This window comes from Ornithorhynchus anatinus, chromosome 15 (genome assembly GCF_004115215.2).
Source record: "Ornithorhynchus anatinus isolate Pmale09 chromosome 15, mOrnAna1.pri.v4, whole genome shotgun sequence".
Classification (NCBI taxonomy): domain Eukaryota; kingdom Metazoa; phylum Chordata; class Mammalia; order Monotremata; family Ornithorhynchidae; genus Ornithorhynchus; species Ornithorhynchus anatinus.
Genome location: NC_041742.1, coordinates 15,519,339 through 15,543,315, shown reverse-complemented (window position 1 = coordinate 15,543,315; position 23,977 = coordinate 15,519,339). Strand labels below are relative to the sequence as shown.

The 23,977-nt window shown below is 45.8% G+C and overlaps 3 long non-coding RNA genes across 7 annotated transcripts; 1 reads left to right on the top strand and 2 right to left on the bottom strand.

Annotated features, from left to right (window-relative positions):
- Positions 1-863: 863 nt before the first annotated feature.
- Positions 864-2,207, bottom strand: LOC120638860. 3 transcript variants are annotated; one of them, XR_005660869.1, is made up of 4 exons: positions 2,080-2,207; positions 1,728-1,921; positions 1,185-1,367; positions 864-898 (listed from the first exon to the last, which is right to left on the bottom strand). It is a non-coding gene; the product is annotated as an uncharacterized LOC120638860 (long non-coding RNA). The 3 variants fall into 3 exon arrangements; XR_005660868.1 differs by having other exon boundaries at positions 1,185-1,351; XR_005660870.1 differs by having other exon boundaries at positions 1,185-1,351; positions 1,728-1,859.
- Positions 2,208-2,288: 81 nt separating this feature from the next.
- Positions 2,289-12,000, bottom strand: LOC114817045. 2 transcript variants are annotated; one of them, XR_003764884.2, is made up of 7 exons: positions 11,845-12,000; positions 8,866-8,941; positions 7,202-7,255; positions 4,701-5,033; positions 4,277-4,454; positions 3,465-3,715; positions 2,289-2,742 (listed from the first exon to the last, which is right to left on the bottom strand). It is a non-coding gene; the product is annotated as an uncharacterized LOC114817045 (long non-coding RNA). The 2 variants fall into 2 exon arrangements; XR_003764885.2 differs by having other exon boundaries at positions 4,277-4,424.
- A 5,029-nt stretch (positions 12,001-17,029) lies between these two features.
- Positions 17,030-21,320, top strand: LOC103171256. Of its 2 annotated transcripts, none has more exons than XR_003764765.2 (3): positions 17,030-17,192; positions 18,786-18,871; positions 20,891-21,320. It is a non-coding gene; the product is annotated as an uncharacterized LOC103171256 (long non-coding RNA). The 2 variants fall into 2 exon arrangements; XR_486684.3 differs by lacking the exon at positions 17,030-17,192 and adding an exon at positions 17,872-17,962.
- Positions 21,321-23,977: the final 2,657 nt, after the last annotated feature.

Genomic DNA, 23,977 nt, shown 5'->3' with positions numbered 1-23,977 from the left:
ATCTGACTTCCGACATTTCATGAAAAGACACAGACTCCACCTCTGGAATGGGATTTCCCTTCAAATGGGGTTGTTTCGAATGGCCAGACATTTTGGCTCCATGTTTCGGTATCATTCCTGAGGATTATAATGTCAGAGCAGGCCAAGAAGCAACGTGTGATGCAAGGTGTGTCCCCCGCATAGAGTGAACGGAGAATCCCCCCAGGGCTCCGTGTTCCCCTGCCAGTTCCCGTCCCTGCTGGAAATGAGGAACCAGTAAAGGGAATGGAAGGGACAGCGGAGCCCCCGAATAACGACGACGACGACCAGAGCTCTTCCTCTAAAGGGAAGCCAGCAGGGGCGACCTGCTCCCCCCTACCTCTAGGCAGAACAACTCAAGAGTCTACGTCCAAGACAGCTGGACCATCCACCTGTAACTAGCCAAAGAGCAACATTTTGACCTGCATTTATTTGCCTTAATTCCCTGGGTGAAGGAGCATGAATGGGAACTCTCCTTTTCCCAAATTATCCTGCCCTCTTCCTCCAGAGACGGTGGGCCCAGTCTTGCCCTTCCTTACCTTCTGCCACATCGTGGTTTTGGCCCCCAGTGACCCTCCGGGACAGGAATGGCAGCGTCTGAGGAAGGGACACACGATCACAAACTAACTCCCTTTTCCCCCGCTGTCTCCTAGATTTGCACCCAGTTGGGGGAATCATCCGGAATTCTTGTCCTCCCTGAGAGCCGACGGATAGATTTGCGTTTCTGGGATACTGTTCCGTACAGTACCATGACGACGACGACGGATGATGATGATAATGGCATTTAAGCACTTACTATGTGCCACGCACTGTTCTAAACACCGGAGTAGGTACCCATTAATCAGGTTGGATTCCATCCCTGTCCCTCATGGAGCTCGGCCTACGGAGGAGGAAGAACAGGTATTTAATTCCCATCTTACGGATGAGGAAACTGAGTTGCAGAGAAGTTAAGCGGCTTGCCCAAGGTAAGCAGCAAGCAATTGGCAGATCCGGGATTAGAACCCAGGTCCTCTGACTCGCAGGCCCGTGCTGCTTCTCAACTCCGGCTCGGAAATTACTACACACTGAGTAGAGGAAGAAATCCAATCCGACCTTGGCTCTAATTTCCCCTCTCTCCATCACCCCTCAAGGGTTTTTGCCCCCAAGCCCTTCTTCACCCATCTTACCTTCAGTGCTGTGAGAGCAACGCGATCTGGCCCTGCCCTCCGCCCCACGGCCAAAGGCTACAGTCCTCGAGTCCGCGTCTGCCTCCAAATAATCGCGGGATCATTTCTTGGACCTTTCGGTGAACAGACGGGCACCCTCCCAGGCGGGTCAACCGGGTAGTATGTTTCTGAAAGGAATTCAAGCTGGATGTTAACACAAAGCCGCACTGCAATTTTTCTTGGCTACGACAGCTATGCTTTTCCAACACCAAGACGTATCAATATTACTACAGCCCTTTAGGAGCCCCAATCAATATGATTTATAAATATATGATAATTATAAATATTTATTTTTATTATTTTAATATTTATTATTATTATTTATCGAGTGTCCATTGTGCTCTCTCTTGACCCAAATCCCAATCCTCACTTGAAACACATCCTCACTGCCAGTAACCAATGGAGAAAACAGTGACCAGAGAACTTTATAAGAGACATTACTGGGTTTTTAAAGAGCTATTATGCAAACTTCCCGGGAAAATTTACATTAAAGCTCAGTCTTACCTTTTATTTACTATTTAATCTTCTTTTAAATTTCCATCTAGTTATGGTTATTCATCTAAGCCTAATTACAACTTTTCACCCCAGGCTGAATTTTAAAAGGATTAACCCTAGGGACTCCAGTTTGTCTTTCCACTGCATCAGGGATTAAGGAAGTATTCCGAGATGAAACGAACCACGTATTTTCTCCTATTTCTCTGAAACAAAGTTTAAGAAAAACTATTTCTCAAGTTAAATACCTTAGGGGTAAGACATAGCTTTTTTCAAGTTCCGTTGGGGAGAACGTTATTGGAAAATTCCTCTAAACCCGGAAACAATTCAGGATACTTATTTTTTTCTTTTTCTGTAAGGATACCAACTCATCTCCTGTATGTCCTGGTGTGTATGGGTCTGCCGGACCCCTCTCGCTCCTCTGGCGATTCCAGGTCTTTCTGACCTCGGGAAGATCTCGTGAGGTTCTTGAGGGGGACGCCTCTGCAGATCTCCAGCCTTCTAAAAGCAAAGATTCCCCCTCCCTGCCCCCCAACCCACCCCTGCCACTGTCCCCCCTGCAATGGGGTTCCCATTGAGGTTCAGGGGGGCTCCTAGTGGCAATATTCTCCCACCCTCAAACTGCTGCTCCCCTCCCCATTTTACCTCTGCTTCTACCCCATAAGGTTGCGGGGGCCGTTGGCAGACGGTCAGTGCAGACACGATCGCAGGTTTGCTCCGTTAAATTCAGGAGCTCTAACTGGGAGATAAAGGAGGGAAAAAATGGTAATAATAATGACGGTAATGAGAGAAGGGAAACCCGGCATCACTCCCCCCATCGTCTCTGCTCCTCCCCACCGTACGGCGCCACCGTCCCCCCTCAGGGAGCTTTCCACTGAGGTACAGGGAACACCCCCGGCCCTCCGCCGGCCACTACCGGTCCTCCTATCACCACGCCCCCGCGATGGATCCATTGATCGACGGACACCAACGTGGGACTGCGGGTTAGGCTCCCGGACCACGGCTGCACACAAAGATCGCAGGATTCCTCCATTTGCCAAGGGTGCACGAAATGGGAGAGAGGAGGGGGAAAAGACAGAGAAGGGAAACCCGGCGTCGACCCCCACATTTTCTCTTCCCTTTCCGCCCTCCGGCAACGGCGATCCCACTGAGGTTCTGCGGGTACCGGGGAGCAGTACTCTCGCACCCCGGCGATACCGTTCTCCCTCCCCACACTTCCCCCTGAACTACGGGGCTGCAGAGACAACTGGCAAGACTCAAGACTCCATTAGCGAGGGACAATAATAATTATAGTACTTGTTAAATGCTTCCTATGTGCCCAGCACTGTTCTAAGCACTGGGGTAGATACAAGGTAATCAAATTGGACACAGTCCCCGTCCCACGGGGGGCTCACACTCACCCCCAATTTACAGATGAGGTAATTTGGGCCCGGGGAAGTGAAGTGACTTGCCCAAGGTCACACTGCAGACACGTGGCGGGGCCGGGATTAGAACCCAGAGACGATCGACATAGGAGAGAATGGGGGGAATTGGAGAGAGGGGCTTAAATGTGAAAATTAACCAGGCTACGAAGACCTGACGGGGAGAATTACACAGGATAACCCTTCAGGTCATGAAGACCCGACCGGGACAATTAAGGAGGACATAAAGACGAGCGGAGGAGGGAGACCTTAAAAATCGTTTACAGGGTACGTATACAGGTAGTATTAGAAATTAATCGGGGAAGGGATTCGAATGAACTGAGGTTACCTGAATGTGAAAGATGGGACCGTTTCCGGGCGAGAGGGCGCGAGGGGCCAGAGGGGACCTCTTGAAGGTTTAATAACTACGCAGGTCGACGAGTACGACCGGCTCCGCCCAGCTCCTCAGCTGATCAGCTGACCCGAAGACTAGGGGTTGAGATCCTGCTGGCCATCCCGCTGTGACAACCAAGAGCCCCCGGCCTCTCCGACCCCCGACAGCAGCCCCAAGAGCTGCGTCAGGAGCTCGCTTCCCTTGCCCTGTGAAATAATCAGGGTATTTGTTGAACGCTTACTATGTGTCAAGCACCGTTCTAAGCCCTGGGGTAGATACAAGCTAATCAGGTTGGACCCAGTCCTTGTCCCCCTTGAGGCTCAGAGTCTTCATCCCCACTTCACAGATGAGGGGACTGAGGCCCGGAGAAGCGAAACCAGTTGCCCAGAGTCACACCGCAGACAAGTGGCCGTGGCGGAATTAGAACCCGGGTCCTTCTGACTCCCGGGTCCGTTAGGCCACGCTTAAATCTGTTCTCTTGTGGAGAGGAAGGGCGGGGGGTGGCGGGAGGAGAGGGGGCTAGTAGGAAAGAATAACGAGACACCTGTAAATCCAACAAAAATCCAAGTTTCTCTAGAGGAAGTGGTGAGGAGAGTCGCGTTTGTTGCCTCTCTGCAGAACACATCAAGTCTATCGAATCAGCCCCACCACCCAGCCGCAACCGGCCCCACAGCGAGTCTGAGATCCCCCAGTCATCTTGTCGTCTACATTCCCGGTCTCCACTACCTAACGCCCAGGAGCGTGTGCCCGACCCCGCCCTCTCTTACCTCCTGCCCAGGCGGTAGTTCTGGCGGCCAAGGACCCCTCGGGGACAGAGCAGGAACAAATGTGGAAGGGAGATCGCGGACGGTCAAACTTCCACCTCCGAACTCTGCCCTCAGACGGGGGGACAACCCTGCGTTCCTCTGCCGAGAGCTGCAGGTCAGATTTCGGTTCTGTGGGTCACTGAGGGAGAATGTGCCACGCAACTAGTGCCGAGTAATTGCTCGAGACTAACCGAGGGACGGAAAAATCCCAACTTGACCCTCTCTCTACCCATCATCCCTCATGGCATCCCGCTCCTAAACCCTTCCCTCCTTTGCCTTACCTTTGGCGCTGCCCGTTTTGTGTTACCTGCCCACCCAACCCTTCCACCCTCCCCTTTTCCGTTCGAGATCCGCTATCCCGCACGCGACGGGTCTGGAAACTTACTGGAACATTTCTTGGAACTTCCGGAAGCCACGGATAGGCAGTTGTCCGGGCTCCTGCCAACAGATCTTTAACTGTTAGGGAGAACGGTTTCAACTTTGCCTTACTTCGAAAGAGAAGTAACCTGCAGAAAAGAGACCAGGAGAACACCCCACCCTTCCCCAAACCCTTTTTCCCTGCCCTTCCCCCCTAAAACAGCATTCAAGGGGCACTAAGTGGTACGGTTCCCCTCCCATCCATATGCTACCCCTGCTTTCCTGGGGATGCAGGGACGGCGGTCACGCCATTTCTGCGGACAGAGTCGCGGGATTCTTCCATTAGCCAGGGATTCTCTATCTGGATAGGAAAAAACAAAGAGAAAGGAAAGAGAAACCAGGAGCAACTAATAATAATAATAACAATGATATTTCTTTGATGCTTACCATCTGCCGACCAGTGTCCAACGCTCCTGCCCAAAACAGGACTGTAAGTCTAATACGAAAAACAGGTACCCGATTCCTGTTTTACAGCCGAGGAAACCGAGGCAGAGTAAAGTGTCTTGCTTAGAATGGCAGAGCAAGCAAGTGGCAGAGCAGAGATGAGAACCAGAGTCCCCTGACTTACCACTAGGCCATATTACCTGGCCCTAAATTCTCTCTTCCCTGCCGCTCCGTGACCCGCAATACTGCCGCTCTCCCTGCCTAAAAGGGGTTTGGATTGAGGTTCAGGGGGTATTGAATGATGGAGTATCCCCCCACTAGTGGCTCGGTGGAAAGAGCCCGGGCGTGGGAGTCAGAGGTCATGAGTTCGAATCCCGGTTCTGCCACTTGTCAACTGTGTGACTGTGGGCAAGTCACTTCACTTCTCTGTGCCTCAGTTCGCTCACCTTTCAAATGGGGAGGAAGACAACCTGATTACCCTGTATCTCCCCCAGCGCTTAGAACGGTGCTCTGCACATAGCAAGTGCTTAACAAATACTAACATTTAATAAGGGGCTGCAGGGGCAAATGCCATAATCAATTACTCCACACTGTAAGTGCTCAAAAATACCACTGACTGACTGATCGATTCACACACAATCACATAGCTCCTGCACTAGTCCGTACTTTCAAGTATGCACTCCTGATGCTCTTTATCAGACGACCCATCTCCTTCCTCCCTATTTAAAGCCTTACTAAAATCTTCCTCTTCCAGGAATCCTTGCCTGATAAATCCACCGTATTTTCCCTCCCTCCTGAGTCACCCGTGCATTTAGACCCACCTATTAAACCTTTAGATAAGCATCCCACCCTCACCAATTAGTACCTATCCTTTAAATCTGTTGCTTCTCCAATCAGTCAGTCATATTTGAGCTCTTACTGCGTGCAGAGCCCTGTACTAAGCGCTCCGGAGAGTACGGTATATGAACAGGCACATTCCCTGCCCACGAATCTAGAGGGAAAGACAGGCATTAATATAAATAAAGGACATATATAGACATAAGCGCTGTGGGGCTGGGAGGGGAGATGAGTAAAGGACGAGATGGACGAGATCAAGGTACAGGGAGAAGATTAGCATTAGAGGAGTGAAGCGTGCGGGCTGGGGTGTAGTAGAAGAACATCACGGTGCGGTAGGAAGGTGCAAGAGGGGCAAAACTTAGGCTCCCAAAAACTTTATTAGACATTAACCGGAATTTCTTCCTATTCATTCATTCAATAGTATTTATTGAGCACTTACCATGTGCAGAGCACTGTACTAAGCCCTTGGAATGGACAATTCGGCCACAGATAATATATTTCTAACTACAAGCAATGAAAACTATTTTCTTTCATATAAAGTTAGTCGAAATCCTCAGATGATGCCCAGGTCATTCATCAGTGGAGAGAATGGCTGCAAAGCAGAGACTTTTAGGAGTTGAAATTTTATATTTTATAAAAAAATTCAAACATTTTCCTCAGAAATGAATTCACACTCAGGCTTTTACCTAGTTTTCACATGTTATATTTAGTTCTAGTTCAGCTCATTTTGCTTTCCATTTAATTAGTGATAATTATCCTCAGGCTTTACTGAACATTTAAGGTATAAAATCATAGTGGCAGTAGTCACTTCTACTGAAAATGGGTTGGATAAATATTTGTGAGGAAAATATTTGAATATATCTCTTCTTATATATATAAAAATAAAAGTTTCAGAGGGATAAAAAGAATACACCAGCTACGTGGGCAATTTTTCACAGGGTAATTTGGGTAGCACAAAGATACAATTTTCCCCAACACCACAAATAATTAGGAATTCTTATTTTTGTCAGTAGGGCAGATATTTCTTTTCTACATATCCTGGTCGCCATAGGTCAGCGGGAACTTCTCCAACATTCACTGAGATCCCTAACTCACAATATCCCCTTAGGACATGAAGGAGAAGTTATCTGAATGGTACCTATCCTATCCACCGCAGCACTTAGAAAAATACTTTAGCACACAAACAGCTCTTAATAAAATACCATAAAAAAAAATAAAACAGCAGGGCAAAGGCCATAATTTTCCCACCTGTTTTTCCTGTCAGAAACGTCGTTTTCTTCTTAATCTTTTACAGATAACCTTCTGAAAATTAAAAAAAAAAGATGTTTAACAGTGAATAGTTTCCAAGGTATCCATAAATCCATCTCTATCTTAGTCATTAGGGAGTGAGGTCAAATTAAAGGAGTCCTTTATACTTCAAGGGTGTTTTCCCTCTCCTATGGGGCCCTTTGCCTCCTACACATTGTTTTTCCTAAAGACAAAGGTATTTTTATAAGTAGGTGCCCAATAAATGTTGTTGCTATGATTTTCTCCCTCTGTTGTGGTGCCTGTATTTCTAGGCATTTTTTACCTTGCCTTGGGGCAGACATTTGAAGGGCTAATGTCTCACTGATATGAATTCTGAAACTATGTCAACTCAGCCTTTCCTCTGAAGCCCTTGATAATTTGCCTCATCCACCACAGAGGGATCAATTCATCTCCCGGGGACCTCAGTGGGACAACTGCCTTCCTTGAGATTTTTCAGGAAGTTCTCATTTTTTTAAACTCTAAAGACCTCAGAATTTTTCCACAGAAGTAGAGAAAAGATTCTCTTTTTCATTTCTTGAGTGGAAATGTTGACGGTAGAGCAGTACATTTAATTTCTCCACATTAAACCTGCTTCCAGAACAATTATTGTACATTAGTCACACATTCGGGAATGAGCATATTCCCTTCTCCACAGAAAAGCTATTAAATACAAATTCCTACCACGCTCTGGCACATAAATGCTTTTCTACACTTCATTTATTTCTGTTTTACTCATGATTCCTTTTCTCATCATTTAAGCTTCACATTTCCTATCAGTAATTCCCCTGAGGGTGACTTTCTGAAATTCAACTCCTAAATCACTGAAACCTTTAAATCCTTGTAACCGAATATGGGTCAATAAGTGCTCTACACACAGTGAGCGCTGAATAAAAATGACTGAATGATTAGCCTGTGAGGAAATCTTTTTAGGATTAATTTACCTGATCTTTAAGAGATGAAAAAAATGGTAGCACTCTGAGAGGATTTTATCAAAAATATTCACATAATTGTTTAAAATAAGGGGGAGGTTTTGAAAACATATCCTAGTAAAGTTTCCCCAAAATACTTTAGCCAATTAAAGGAGGGCTTTTTCCTGAGGCTAGGAGATTTTTGTTAGCTTTCATCTAATTTTTTTAAAATTTCATTTGACCTCATTTTAATTCTGTCTCCAATTTTATTGCGATTATTAGCAATCAGTATAATTTGACTGCGGTTCTTTGAATAGTTTTACTGTCTTCCAGCAAGCAAGAAATTTCTATGAAAATTACCAATCAAACCAATGTCCTTCCTAAAGAAAAAAACAAAGCCTGCCTTGTGATTTTTTTTTTTTTTGAATTAAATATTCACCGAATTGCCTGGGAGACAAATGCTCAATAAAAACCACTGATGACGAGATAAAATTTCAAAAAGACCATGCAGGGCTTTTCCCTAGTGTTAGCTTGATGTTTGTCTTGCACTTTGGCTTGCCCTTTATCTGATGTTTATTCCTTTAAAAGATGACTTCCTTAAGCCAAACCTTTAAATCACTGAAACAGAAATAAGAAAAAGGGGAGTTGAGAACTGCAGAGCTGCTCTGAATCTTGCTAATCTGTGGTAACAAATCAATGCATTTACTGAGCACTTACTGTGTGCGGAGCACTGTGCTAAGCGCTTGGGAGAGGACACGACAGAGTTGGTGGACGGGTTTCTTCAGAGAAACGTCTGAAAGGAGGAAGAAATTTTTGAGAGATCTGAGAGACCAATTAAACCCAAACGCCCCCAAAATGTTGGGTCGGCGGTTAATCTTAATAATTTTTCCTGTGCGACTATGTAGACGGATTTTATCCGTCATGCGATTGTTAGAAACGAGATAGAAGTTTTTGAGAGGCAAATTCAACCCAACAGCCCCCAAATATCCCTTAATCTTAATAATTTTCCTCTCTGAGACTAGGTTAAACGGATTTTATCAGACGCAGAAATGTGTGAAATGAGGGAGAAATTTTTAAGAGAGAATCTCACCCCAACCGACCCAAAATGACGGGTCCATGGCTAATCTTAATAATTTTTTTGTGTGCGATTAGGTAGACGGATTTTATCAGTCCCAGAAATATTTGAAATAAAGGTAGAAATTTGAGACAAATTCACCCCAACCCTTCCAAAATCATGGGCCCAGGGTTAATCTTAATAATTTTTCTCTGTACGACTATGAAGGATTGTTTTAGTCACAGAAATGTTTGAAATGAGATAGAAAGTTGAAACAAATTCCCCCAACCACTCCAAAAGTATGGGTTCACGGTTAATCCTAATAATTTTCCTCTGTACGACTATGTAGATGGATTTTTTTCAGTCACAGAAATGTTTGAAATGAGGTAGAAATTTGAGACAAATTCTCCTGAACCCTTCCAAAATCATGGGTCCAGGGTTAATCTTAATTATTTTTCTCTTTGTGACTATATATAAGGATTTTTTTAGTCACAGAAATGTTCAAAATGAGGTAAAAATGTGAAACAAAATCACTCCAACTGCCCCAAAATGATAAATCCACAGTTAATCTTCATAATTTTTCTTTGTACGACTATAGAGATTGATTTTTTGTCACAGAAATGTTCGAAATGAGGTAAAGATTTGAGACAAAAATCACCCCAACAGTGCCAAAATGATTAGTTCATGGTTAATCTTAATTTTTCTCTGTATGACTATATAGACGGATTTTTTCCCTCACAGAAAGCTTTGAAATGAGGTAGAAATTTGAGAAAAATTCATCCCAACCCCCCAAAATAATGAATCCACGGTTAATCTTAATAATTTTTCTCTGTACGACTATAGAGATGGAATTTTTGTCACAGAAATGTTCGACATGAGGTAAAAATTTGAGACAAAATCATTCCAACAGCCCTGAAATGAGTCCACGGTTCATCTTAATAATTTTTCTCTGTGTGAGTATGCATAAGGATTTTATAGTCACACAAATGTTCGAAATGAGGTAAAAATGTGAGCCAAATTCACCCCAACCGCCCCAAAATGATGAATACACGGTTAATCTTAATATTTTTTCTCTCTACAAGTATATAGACGGATTTTTTCAGTCACAGAAATGTTCGAAATGAGGTAAAAAATGCAGACAAATTCACCCCAACCGTCCCAAAATGATGAGTCCACAGTTAATCTTAATAATTTTTCTCTTTACGACTATATAGACGGATTTTTTCAGTCACAGAAATGTTCCAAATGAAGTAAAAATTTGAGAAAAATTCACCCCAACATGATGAATCCACGGTTAATCAACAATTTTTTTCCGTGTGACTGTATATCAGGATTTTTTTCAGTCACGGAAATGTACGAAATGAGGTAAAAAATTCAGACAAATTCACCCCAACCGCCCCAAAATGATGAATCCACAGTTAATCTTAATAATTTTTCTCTGTACGTCTATATAAACGGATTTTTTCAGTCACGGAAATGTTCGAAATGAGGTAAAAATTCAGCCAAATTCACCCCAACTCCCCCAAATGATGAGTCCACGATTAATCTTAATAATTTTTCTCCGTGTGACTACATAGAAGGACTCTTTCAGTCCCAGAAATGTTCGAAATGAGGTAAAAATTTCGGCCAAATTCACCCCCACCGCCCCAAAATGATGAATACACGGTTAATCTTAATATTTTCTCTGTGCAACTATATAGACGGATTTTTTTCAGTCACAGAAATGTTTGAAATGAGGTAAAAAATTCGGCTAAATTCACCCCAACTGCCCTAAAATGATGAGCCCACGTTTCATCTTAATAATTTTTCTCCGTGTGACTACATAGGATTCTTTCAGTCACGGAAATGTTCGAAATGAGGTAAAAAATTCGGCCAAATTCACCCCAACTGCCCCAAAATGAGTCCACGTTTAATCTTAATAATTTTTCTCCGTGTGACTACATAGAAGGATTTTTGCAGTCACAGAAATATTCGAAATGAGGTAAAAATTTCCGCCAAATTCACCCCCACCGCCCCCAAATGAGGAATACACGGTTAAATCTTAATATTCTTTCTCTCTACGAGTATAAAGACGGATTTTTTTCAGTCACAGAAATGTTCAAAATGAGGTAAAAAATTTTAGCCCAATACACCCCAACCGCCCCAAAATGATGAGTCCACGTTTAGTCTTAAGACTTTTCCTCCGTGTGACTACATAGAAGGATTCTTTCAGTCCCAGAGATGTTCGAAATGAGGTAAAAATTTCGGCCCGATTCACCCTAACCGCCCCAGAATGAGGAATACAAGGTTAATCTTAATAATTTTTCTCTGTACGACTATATAGACGGATTTTTTCAGTCATGGAAATATTCGAATTGAGGTAAAAAAAAAAAAAAAGTAGGCAGACGGATTTTTATCCGTCAGACCAATGTCTGAACCGAGGTGGGCATGTTTGAGAAACACATTCACCCCAACGGCGCCAGGTTCGCCATTAATCCTAGTCATTTTTCCCCGAGCGACTAAAGAGACTCATTTCCTCCACCTCAGAGACGGTTTGCAATGGGGTAGAAATGTCCGAGAGACACATGCAACCCGACCGCCCTAAAGCGAGGGCTGGAGGATTATTCTGAATGATTTTCATAAGGGAAACTAGTCTCCCTTACAGCGAATTGAGCTTTTCTCGTCAGAGCGGCCGACGGCGATGACCTCCACCCTCCACCCTTCCCCTCAGAGTCCACGCCCTTTCGCCAGGGCGGCCCGCGCATGCGCAACGAAAAAGGGCGGAGCCTGCCTCTTCCCGCGCTTTTGCGCCGACCCGTCCTAACGTGGAGAGCGCGTTCGGCGCATGCGCGATGTAAAGAGGCGCGACCAGCCTCTTCCCGCGCTGTTGCTCCAACCCATCCCGACGTGAAGGGCGCGGTCTGCGCATGCGCCACGTAAAGGGGCGGGGCCGGCCTCTTCCCGCGCTGTTGCTCCAACCCATCCTGACGTGAAGAGCGCGGTCTGCGCATGCGCGATGTGAGGGGGCGTGGCCTACTCTTCCCGCGCTTTTGCACCACCCCGCCCTGACGTGGTGAGCGCGGTCTGCGCATGCGCAACGGAAAGGGGCGTGGCCTGTCCCTTCCCGCTCTTCCTGCCCTGACGTAGGGAGACGTCGCGGGAGGAGCCCGGATTGGGGAGTCCCAGGTCCTGGGTTCTAATCTCGCCTCTCCCCTTAATCCTGATAATAATAATAATAATGATGGCGTGTGTTAAGCGCTTACTATATACAAAGCACTGTTCTCATGCCCATTGTGTATCACAGACTGAATGCCCATTTTACCCAGGACGTCACTGAGGCACAGAGAAGTGAAGTGACTTGCCCAAAGTCACACAGCGGACATGAGGTGGAGATTTGAACCCATGATCTCAAATAGAATCAAATAATAATAAAAATAATGGTGGTATTTGTTAAGCAGTGTGGCTCAGTGGAAAGAGCCCGGGCTTTGGAGTCCGAGGTCATGAGTTCGAATCCCGGCTCTGCCACTTGTCAGCTGTGTGACCTTGGGCAAGTCACTTCACTTCTCTGTGCCTCAGTGACCTCATCTGTAAAATGGGGATTAAGACTGTGAGCCCACGTGTGACATCCTGATTCCCCTACGTCTACCCCAGCGCTTAGAACAGTGTTCAGCACATAGTAAGCGCTTAACAAATACCAACATTATTATTATTATTATTATTAAGCGCTTACTATGTGCCGAGCACTGTTCTAAGCGCTGGGGAGGATACAAAACTCACCATCATTCATTCAATAGTATTTACTGAGCGCTTATTATGTGCAGAGCACTGTACTAACCGCTTGGAATGGACAATTCGTCAACAGATAAAGAAAATCCCTGCCCAGTGACGGGCTCACAGTCTAACTGGGGGAGCCACGTGAGGCTCACGGTTTTCATCCCCATTTTCCAGATGAGGTCACTGAGGCCCAGAGAAGTGAAGTGACTTGCCCACAGTCACACAGCCGACAAGCGGCGGAGTCGGAATTTGAACCCAGGACCTCTGACTCCCTAGCCTGGGCTCTTTCCACTGAGCCACGCTGCTTGATAATGATGGTGGCTCATTTGTAGATATTATTTGTTATCCTATTTATTTTGTTAATGCGGTATACATCCCCTTGATTCCATTTGGAGAAGCAGCGTGGGTTAGTGGAAGGAGCCCTGGTTTGGGAGTCATAGGTCATGGGTTCTAATCCCACTCTGCCACTTGCCTGCTGTGTGACTTTGGGCAAGTCATTTCCCTACTCTGGGCCTCAGTGACCTCATCTGTAAAATGGGAATTAAAACTGAGCTCCACGTGGGACAGCCTGATCACTTTGGAGAAGCAGCATGGCTCAGTGGAAAGAGCACGGGCTTTGGAGTCAGGGCTCATGAGTTCGAATCCCAGCTCTGCCACTTGTCAGCTGTGTGACTGTGGGCAAGTCACTTAACTTCTCTGTGCCTCAGTTCCCTGTTCTGTAAAATGGGGATTAAGACTGTGAGCCCCACGTGGGACAACCTGATTCCCCTATGTCTACCCCAGCGCTTAGAACAGTGCTCGGCACATAGTAAGTGCTTAACAAATACCAACATTATTATTTGTATCCCCCAGCGCTTAGAACGGTGCTTTGCACATAGTAAGCGTTTAACAAATGCCATAATTATTATTATTATTAGTTGTGATAACGTCTTTTGTTTTGTTCCATTTTGCTCCGCCATCCGTCTCCTCCGATTAGACTGCGAGCCCGTCACTGGGCAGGGATTTTCTTCATCTATTGACGAATTGTCCATTCCAAGCGCTTAGTACAGTGCTCTGCACATAATAAGCGCTCAGTAAATACTAATGAATGAATGACGGTGAGCTTCGTATTCCCCCCAGTGCTTAAAACACTGCTTTGCACATAGTAAGTGCTTAACAAATATCACCATTATTAGTATTTTTATTTGCCCAATTGTACATTCCAAGCGCTTAGTACATAGTCGGCACCCAATTAACACCAAATGTTTCATTTACTTTATTTACTTCACTTCTCTGGGCCTCAGTGACTTATTTATTAAGCGTTTACTGTGTGTCAGGCGCAAGCAAATCGCCTTGGTCACAGTCCCCGTCCCATAGTGGGCTCAAGGTGGCAATGCCCACTTTACAGATGAGATAACTGAGGTGCAAAATAGTCGACAGCGAAGGAGATACTGGGTCCGAAGAAAAGCGCGGGAAGATCTTAGCTCCGCCCCCTTTTCGTCGCGCAGGCGCGGACCGCTATCACGGCACTGCGTTGACGCTTGAAGGGGGAGACTCGCTCGGAGCAAAAGCGCGGGAACGGCTTGGCTCCGCCCCTTTTTTGGTCGCGCAGGCGCAGACCGCGGTCACGCGCTGCGTTGACGCTTGAAGGGGGAGACTCACTCGGAGCAAAAGTGCGGGAAAGGATTGGCTCCGCCCCTTTCTTGGTCGCGCAGGCGCAGACCGCGGTCACAAGCAGCGTTGTCGCTTGAAGGGGGAGACTCGCTCGGAGCAAAAGCGCGGGAAAGGTTTGTCTCCGCCCCTTTTTGGTCGCGCAGGCGCAGACCGCGCTCACGCGCTGCGTTGACGCTAGAAGGGGGAGATTCGTTCGGAGCAAAAGCGCGGGAAATGTTTGGCTCCGCCCCTTTTTGGTCGCGCAGGCGCGGACCGCGCTCACGCGCTGCGTTGACACTTGAAGGGGGAGACTCGCTCGGAGCAAAAGCGCGGGAAAAGCTTGGCTCCGCCCCTTTCTGGTCGCGCAGGCGCAGACCGCGGTCACGCGCTGCGTTGACACTTGAAGGGGGAGACTCGCGCGGAGCAAAAGCGCGGGAAAAGCTTGGCTCCGCCCCTTTCTGGTCGCGCAGGCGCAGACCGCGGTCACGCGCTGCGTTGACACTTGAAGGTGGAGACTCGCTCGGAGCAAAAGCGCGGGAAAAGCTTGGCTCCGCCCCTTTCTGGTCGCGCAGGCGCAGACCGCGGTCACTTGAAGGGGGAGACTCGCTCGGAGCAAAAGCGCGGGAAAAGCTTGGCTCCGCCCCTTTCTGGTCGCGCAGGCGCAGACCGCGGTCACGCGCTGCGTTGACGCTTGAAGGAGCAAAAGCGCGGGAAGAGCTTGGCCCCGCCCCCTTCTCAGCGCGCAGGCGCAGACTGCGTTCACTCTTGGAGCAAAAGCGGGGGAAGAGCTCGGCCCCGCCCCCTGGTCGCCGCGCAGGCGCAGGAGGCGATCACGCAGTTGGTTCCCACTTGAGGGAGCGTAACCTTCAGCAATGAACCCTGAGGGAAGGAAGGAAGGGAGGGGCGATGGTGGCCTGAAAATTCCCTGCCATCAATCAGTCAATCAATCAGTGCTATTTATTGATCGATTATTGTGTGCTGAGCCCTGTCTTAAGCGCCTGGGAGAGTCCAACAGAATTAGCAGGCACATGGCCCACAGGAGCTTACAGTCTAGAGGGGGAGACATATTAATATAAATCATTTATCATATCTAATTTAAGGCTATGACATACGATGAGAGACGTAGTGGCACAAAGAATTGTACTTCCCAAGCGCTTAGTACAGTGCTCTGCACACAGTAAGCGCTCAATAAATGAAAGAAAAATGACTGCCCCTAACTGGGGAGGGGGCTATTTGGGGGCAGTTTGTCTCTAGAAATTTTCCCTTATTCAAGATTTCTACCTAATTTCAACCGTTTTTGTGATTATTTTTGATAAAATCTGTTACCACCGACTTGCTAGGGTCACAGGACTCAGAGCAGCCCCCTGTTCTTCTCCTTTCCTAGGCCAGGATGAGTCAGGATGAGAGAGATTTCTCCACAGTGTCAGTAATAATGTTGGTATTTGTTAAGCGCTTTCTATGTGCTGAGCACTGTTGTAAGCACTGGGGTAGATACAGGGTAATCAGGTTGTCCCCCATGAGGCTCACAGTCTTCACCCCCATTTTACAGATGAGGTAACTGAGCCACCGAGAAGTTAAGTGACTTCCCCAAAGTCACACAGCTGACAGGTGGCGGAGCCGGGACTTGAACCCATGACCTCTGACTCCTAGGCCTGTGCTCTTTCCACTGAGCCACACTGCTTCTCTAATTTAAGGTTCTGCTTTCGAAAGTCAGCCTTAAAGGAATGATTCATTCGTTCCTTCGGTCATATTTATCGAGTGCTTAATGTGTGCAAAGTACTGTACTAAGCGCTTGCGACAGCATAAGATAATAAACAGGGATTAGGTTAGAATTAATTGAAAGTAAAAGAAAAATTTAGATAAACATGAAGCTAACACTAAGGCAGAGGATCTATATAAGGCAGGTTTTAGTTTTAAAATATATATATATATACCTCCAAGGTGACTTAGAGAATATTTCATTCGTTACAGAAGCAGCGTGGATCAGTGGAAAGAGCCCGGGCTTGGGAGTCAGAGGTCATGGGTTTGAATCCCAGCTCTGCCGCTTGGCAGCTGTGTGACTGTGGGCGAGTCACTTCACTTCTCAGTGCCTCAGCTACCTCATCTGTAAAATGGGGATTAAGACTGTTTGCCTTACATGGGACAACCTGATGACCCTGTATCTCCCCCAGCGCTTAGAACAGTGCTCTGCACCTAGTAAGCGCTTAACAAATACCAACATTATTATTATTACCCCAGCGCTTAAAACAGTGCTCTGCACATAGTAAGAGCTTAAATATCAACATTATTATTACTACTCCAGCGCTTAAAACAGTGCTCTACACATAGTAAGCGCTTAACGAATACCGACATTATTATTATTTCATTCCAATTGGAAAAAAATCTCAAGCCTTTTTTCTTAACATCTATATGAGGAAAATTTTCCACAGAAATGTGTTCAAACATTAGAACTGAGGTCAAGATTAGAACTCAAGTCCTTCTGACTCCCAGGTCCAGGCTTACACTTCTTTTTCCCTACAGCAGCAGAGATCCAGCCCTCTTCCTTTGTCCAGGAAAAACCGGGGTGACGATAAGTGCAGCAAGAGAGCAACCCTGATGAGCACAGGTATCGCACAGTACTGACTTAAAACGTGACCTGACGGCGTCATAATAATAATGATGGTATTTGTTAAGTGCTTCTTACGTGCAAAGCACTGTTCTAAGGGCTGAGGGGATACCAAGTGATCGGGGTGTCCCGTGTGGGGCTCACAGTCTTGGTCCCCATTTTACAGGGGAGGTCGCTGAGGCCCAGAGAAGTGAAGTGACTTGCCCATAGTCACACAGCTGCCAAATGGCAGAGCCGGGATTCGAACCCATGACCTCATGCCAAGTGACTTGCCCAAGGTCACACAGCTGACAAGCGGCGGAGCCGGGATTAGAACCCACGACCTCAGGTGCAGCAGGGAGAAGGAACACAGCCATTTGATGCCCTCTGTTCCTCAGTGGGAAGCCCAGGATATGGGGAACAGTGGCAGGGCAGAGAGGGAGGGCAGGAAAATGGGGAAATTGGGGATCAATTTGGACACCTCCCTCCTCGTCTTGACCCTTCCCTTTCTTCTCTCCGACTTAGAGCATCCCAGAGCCTATGGTTCATTCGTTCAATAGTATTTATTGAGCGCTTACTCTGTACAGAGCACTGTACTAAGCGCTTGCAAGGTACAATGGTTGTGATGACATTGGTGACCTGATGACTTTCCCATAATGGACGGGCGGAGCAGGGCCTCAATGGGAGGGGGAATAGTAGGACGGGACACCTCTGCTACTTGCTACCCCCTGAACCTCAATGAGATACACCACTGAAGGGGGAACTGTGGCGGGGACCAGGGAGTTAGACTGGTAACTCCCGGTTTTTCCTCTTCTCTCCCAGTTAGAGTGTCCCTGGATAACGGAGGAATCCCCTGGTTGCGTCCGTGTCGGTTGTCACACCAAGCCCCATATTGCGGGAGAGTAGAAGTGAGAGGGGGTGGGGACCCCGCTACTCGGTATCCTCAAAACCTCAATAGGATTCTCGTGGCAGGAGGGGACAGAGGCCGGGAAGAGAGGATTGGGGGGTGACTCCTGGTTTCACCTTCCTCTCTTTTCTCTATCCTGCCTTTTCTTCTCTCCCAGACGGAGCCGTGCTCATTCACGGAGGGGGTCCCGTAATTAATTGCGTCTGCATCGGTGGTCTGGCAGCAGTCCCTCAAAGCCCCTTCTTTCAGTGGGGAAAGCAAGGACAGGATGGGGAGGGGGACATTGAGGGTGGGAGTGGAAAAATTGCCCCTCTGTTCTCCCTCCTACTTAGACTGGGAATCCCACATGGGACCTGATGATCTTGTATCTTACTCCACTGCTTAGTACAGGGTTTGGTACATGGTGATACCATTACTATTACTATTATTAATAACATCAACACATCATCATAATGGAATTGCCAGGAATCTATTGTATTGGACCTAGGAAGTGCTTAGCAAGTACCATAATAACCGTAACATGAAAATTGTAGCCCAGTAATGATGAAATGCCAAAAGCAAATCTTGCCTTCGCAGACATTTAGGACAATGAAATAGCGACTGAATAGTAACTGGGGAAAGGTGATAAAAGATGCCGTGCTAATGCTGTCTCACTAGTGTTAAGAGAGAGTCATAATGAGGTTGGTTTTTTGTGTTTCCTATCAAAGGTCTACGCCAACAACTCCTAGACTTCAAAAAGCCCAGCTGGTCCAACGAAAAGGAAATTGGAAGACTGAAGATGGCGATGAAGAATGTAAGTGAATCAAGTTGCAGATGGTTGGGCAAGAGATGGATAAAGGAAGACTCTTTTAGTTCCCAAACTGATGCCCTGAAACTTTTAGGTACTCTACCTTACTTTATGGGCAGGGAGAAGCAAAAAGAAAAATTGAATATTTAAGGAGGAAAGAGGAGAAATTTTGGCTTCATGCCAAGATTCGTGGTTAATTTTCTCCTTAAAGTCTTCATGGCTACTTCAGTTTTCCTGCTGAATTCTTTCACTCAAGTCTTCAGGACCTATTTAATTCTCCCTTTCAGGTTTTAAAAGTCTGCTTAATTCCCCTTTGAAGTCGTGATGGCTTCATTAATGCTCGCAATTATGGCTTCACGCCCTAGTTAATTCTCTTGTCTAACTCACTCTATCTGGTCTTAATGGCCTGCTAGGATTCCCATTTGATTAATTCTCCCATTTAATTATTCCATTCACCTGGATAATTTTCCGTTCTAATTTTCCAAGTCAGGTCTTCATGACCTGTGTAATTCTTCCAGTCAAATCTTCATGGTCTATTTGATTCTCCAGTTTAATTATCCCATTTAGGTCTTGGCGGTGATTTTCTGGTCTGATTCTCTTGGTCAGGTCTTCATGGCTGGTTTAATTCTCCCTTTTAATTTTACCAGGCAGATCTTACTCTGTTTGATTCTCCAGTTTAATTGTCCCATTTAGACCTTCATGGCTGGAATAATTTTCCTCTCCAAGTCTCCTGATCAGGTCTCCACGGCCTGTATAATTCTCCTTTTGCGCTCTTCACAGCTTGTTCTTCCATTTGTGCATACATGGCTTGGATATATTTCCATTCAAATTCTCCCAGGAAAGTCTTCACAGCCTGATTAATTCTCCCATTCTGGTCTTCACGGCCCGTTTGTTTTCCTCTTTAATGGAGCTCCCATTTAGGTCTTCAAGGTCTGGGTAATTTTCCCACATAATTCTCTTGTTTCAGGTCTTCACGGCTTGTGTGATTCTGCAGTTTAATTCTCCCATTTAGGTCTTCGTGAACTGGATACTTTTTGATTGATGTTTTCGCGCTCGGGTCTTCGCGGCCCGAATGATTCTCCTATTTAATTCTCTCATTCTGGTCTTCGCGACTTGTTAAATTCACCCCTTTGAACGTGCCAATTAGGTCTTCATGGCCTTTGCTTGTTGTCCCATTTAATTCTCCCATTCAGGGCTTTATGGACCACCTGATTTTCCCACTCAGCCTTCACGGTCTGTTTGATTTTCCTGTTTTATTCTTCCATTCAGATCTTCACGGTCTGTTTGATTCTCCCGTTTAATTCTCCCATTTAGAACTTCATGATGAGGATAATTTGCCATTCTAATTCTCCCAGTCAGGCCTATGTGGCCTGTTTAATTCTCCCACTCAGGTTTTCTTGGCCTGTTGAATTTTCCAGTTCGGTGGTCCCGTTTAGGTCTTCATGACATGAATCACTTTCCCTTTTAATTCTCCTAGTCAAGTTTCCTTGGCCTGCTTAATTATTCCACTCAGTTCTTCAAGATCTATATGCTTGAGAGAACACAGGTAACATTTGGGTGGGAAAAGGAGATAGGTCGCGTTTAGAAAAATTTTGAACAAAATCAAAGACGGCTATCAGCCCCAGTCTCTTTTATAATCGTATCTGTTAAGTATTTACTATGTGTAAAATACTTTTCTAAGTGCTGGGGTAGGTATAGGTCCATTAAATAGGACATGGTCCCTGTCCCGCTTGGGGCTCACAGTCTAAGTAGGAGGGAGAACAGGAGTTGAATCCCCACTTTACAGTTGGTGAACTGAGGCACAGAGAAGTGAAGTCACCCGGCAAGCAGTTGGCAGAGCCGGGATTAGAACCCAGGCCCGTGCTCTTCCCACTAAACCTAGCTGCTTCTCTTCATGGCTTGGGCTGCTGGAGAAAGAAAGAGAATGTTTGTGGCCTTAGGGACATCCATGCTGTTTCTCCCCAACGAGCCCGGAAAGAGTTTTCATCTTTATCCTCTCGCCCTGCCCTGCTCTGTCCTCAACAGGGGGACGGAAGGACCAGGCCCTCGATCCCTGAGCCAACGAAGCAGGTAAGAAGACCGGTCCCTTTGGGGGTGGGGGTGCTTGAGGTTCCTTAGATCCAATTCTAAAACATGCAAGTCCCAGCTCAGCGATGTTTGAACAGCTCGCAGTGGATAAAACGAGCTGCAGTTTGCTGAATTTAATTCCAACTAAAATTGAAATTTGCCCAATGAAGACTGTACAGTTGGAATTCCAGTTAGAAGCGGAGTGGGTTACTCTTCATCCCGGATTCTCTGTGATACGAGAGCGGTGTTGCACTTTCAGGGCCAGAATGTAATTTTTCTTTCCCTAGCGGGAACTCTCACAGAAACACAGCGGACTGGAGAAATTTCAGACCTCTGTTCTTATCGCTCAGCTTGCTCTACAAGCCCAAGGCGTTGTTGTTTTTATTATTTTCTGGGGATGAAAGGATAGGTTTGTGTCGTCTGATGCCATGAACTTCTCCCTCTTTCACCCCTCAACGGAGTGAAATGAGACTTTCAACCCTCTCGACTACCTGATGGTCTCTTATTGACTGTCCTGCATCTTCATTCATTCAATCGTATTTATTGAGCGCTTCCTATGTGCAGAGCACTGTACTAAGCACTTGGGAAAGTACAGTACAGCAATAAAGACAGACAATCCGCGCCCACAGTGAGTTCACAGTCTATGCAGCATCTGTACTCCCTTCTATTTAGACTGTGGGGCCTGATTATTTTGTTTTAACTCCAGTTCTTAGTACAGTGCTTGATACATAGTAAGTGCTTAACAAATACCATTATTATTATCATTATTATTATTATTATTATTATTATTCTGGAGATCCAGTAACCGAGGCAGGTTGAGATCTGAAACTGGAAGAGATTAAGGATAAGGAAACAGACAAGCGAGATAATCTAGAGGTATATGTTAGGCCTATGTTAGGCCCAGGCGGGAAGAAAAATATAAATAATTTATAGCAGAGTAATTATAATTCTTTACCTTTTTGCTTGTGTGTGTTGTTCCAGTTAGACCTGAGGTATAAGTTGGCAAAGGTGGGATTCTGGACTAGATAGGATAAAGTTCATTCATTCATTCAATAGTATTTATTGAGCACTTACTATGTGCAGAGCACTGTACCAAGCGCTTAGAACGTACAAATCGGCAACAGATAGAGACAGTCCCTGCCCTCTGTCGGGCTTACAGTCTAATCGGGGGAGACAGACAGACAAAAACGATAGCAATAAAGTGTCAAAAGCAGTTACCTATAACCAACATACAGGGCAATGAATTACTGACTGAAGAGTAAATGGAGAAAATTGATTTAAAAAAATGACAGGGCAGTGCTGAATCGCTAGCTTTAACGAGCAACAAAAAGAAAATTAAGTTTTTGGCTTTCCCATCCAAAATAAGGTATGAGAATTCCAAAACTTCTGAAGGCTCAGATGCTCCAATAGAAAGAAAATCGGGACAGTGAAGCTGGAGGAAAATGTATCAGTGGGTCAGGTTGTAGACAAGTGGGCAAGAAATGAATAAAGGAAAACTCTTTTAGCTAATAATAATGGTATTTGTTAAACGCTTACTATGTGCCAAGCACTGTTCTAAGCATTGGGGTAGATAGAAGATAATCAGGTTGGAGACAGTCCCTGGACCATATAGGGCTCACGGTCTTAATCCACATTTTGCAGATGAGGTAACTGAGGCACAGAGAAGTGAAGTGACTTGCCCAAGGCCAAATGGCAGACAAGTGGCAGATCCAGGATTAGAACCCATGACCTTCTGATCCTCAGGCCCCAGGCTCTCTCCACTACGCCATCAGAGCTCAAACTATTTCTCAGAGGCTTGTAAGCACTTCATGTCTGTGCCTTTAGAGAATCAACGTGGCTTAATGGAAAGAGCCCGGGCTTGGGAGTCAGAGGATTTGGGTTCTAATTCCGCCCCCGCCACTTATCAGCTGTGTAACTTTGGGCAAGTCACTTAACTTCTCTGCACCTTAGTCACCTCATCTGTAAAATGGAGATTAAGACTGTAAGCCCCAAGTGGGACAACCTATCTTGTATCTACCCCAGTGTTTAGAACAGTGCTTGGCACAGAGTAAGTGCTTAACAAATACCATTATCATTATTATAACCAGGAGCAAAGAATTGAATATTTGAAGAAGAAAAGGAAATATTTTTGGCTTTAGGCCAAACTTCCAGGTGAATTTTTCTCCTCCAAGTTTTAATGGCGGGTTTCATTTTCTTCAGTTCATTCCATCAGGTATTCGGGGCCTGTTTAATTCTCCCACTCAGGTCTTAAAAGTCTGGTCAGTTCTCCCTCTGAAACCCTTATGGCTTCATAAATGCTCTCAATTTAAGGCCTCATGGCCTGGCTACTATTTCTTTCTAATTCTCCCAGTCAGGTCTTCATGGCCTGTTTTAATGGGCCTTTCAGGTCTTTCGGGCCTGTCTGATTCACCGCTTTAATGCTCTTATTATGGTCTTCATGTCCTGAATCATTTTCCTGACTAATACTCCCGGTCAGATCTTCATGGCGTATTTAATTCTCCAGTTTAATTTTCCCACCTATTTCTCCTGGTTAAGTCTTCATGGTCTCTATAATTTTCCATTCTTAACCTTCTAGTTGGATCCTTGTGGCCCGTTTGATTCTCAAGTGTAGTAGTGTGATTTAGGTCTCCATGGTCTGGATAACTTTCCCCACTTATTTTCCTGGCCGTGGCCTGTTTAATTCTCCCTTTGAGAGAGAGACAATTGATCATGGCTCATTCGATTGTGCGGTTTAATTCTCCCATTTAGGTCTTCCATTCTATTTCTCCCAGCCTTGGAGATTTTTCCATTCTATTTCTCCCAGCCTGGGAGAATTATGGCCTGTATGATTCTCCAGTTTAGGTCCCATTTAGGTTTTTATGACCTGGATAAATTACCCATATATTTCTCCTAGTCTTCAGATCTTCATGGCCTGTTTGATTCTCCTGTTTAATTCTCCTATTTAGGTCTTAATGACATGGGTCATTTTCCCATCTAATTCTCCCATTCTGGTCATCATGGCCTTGATAATTGTCCCATTTAATTTTTCCATTCAGGTCTTCATGG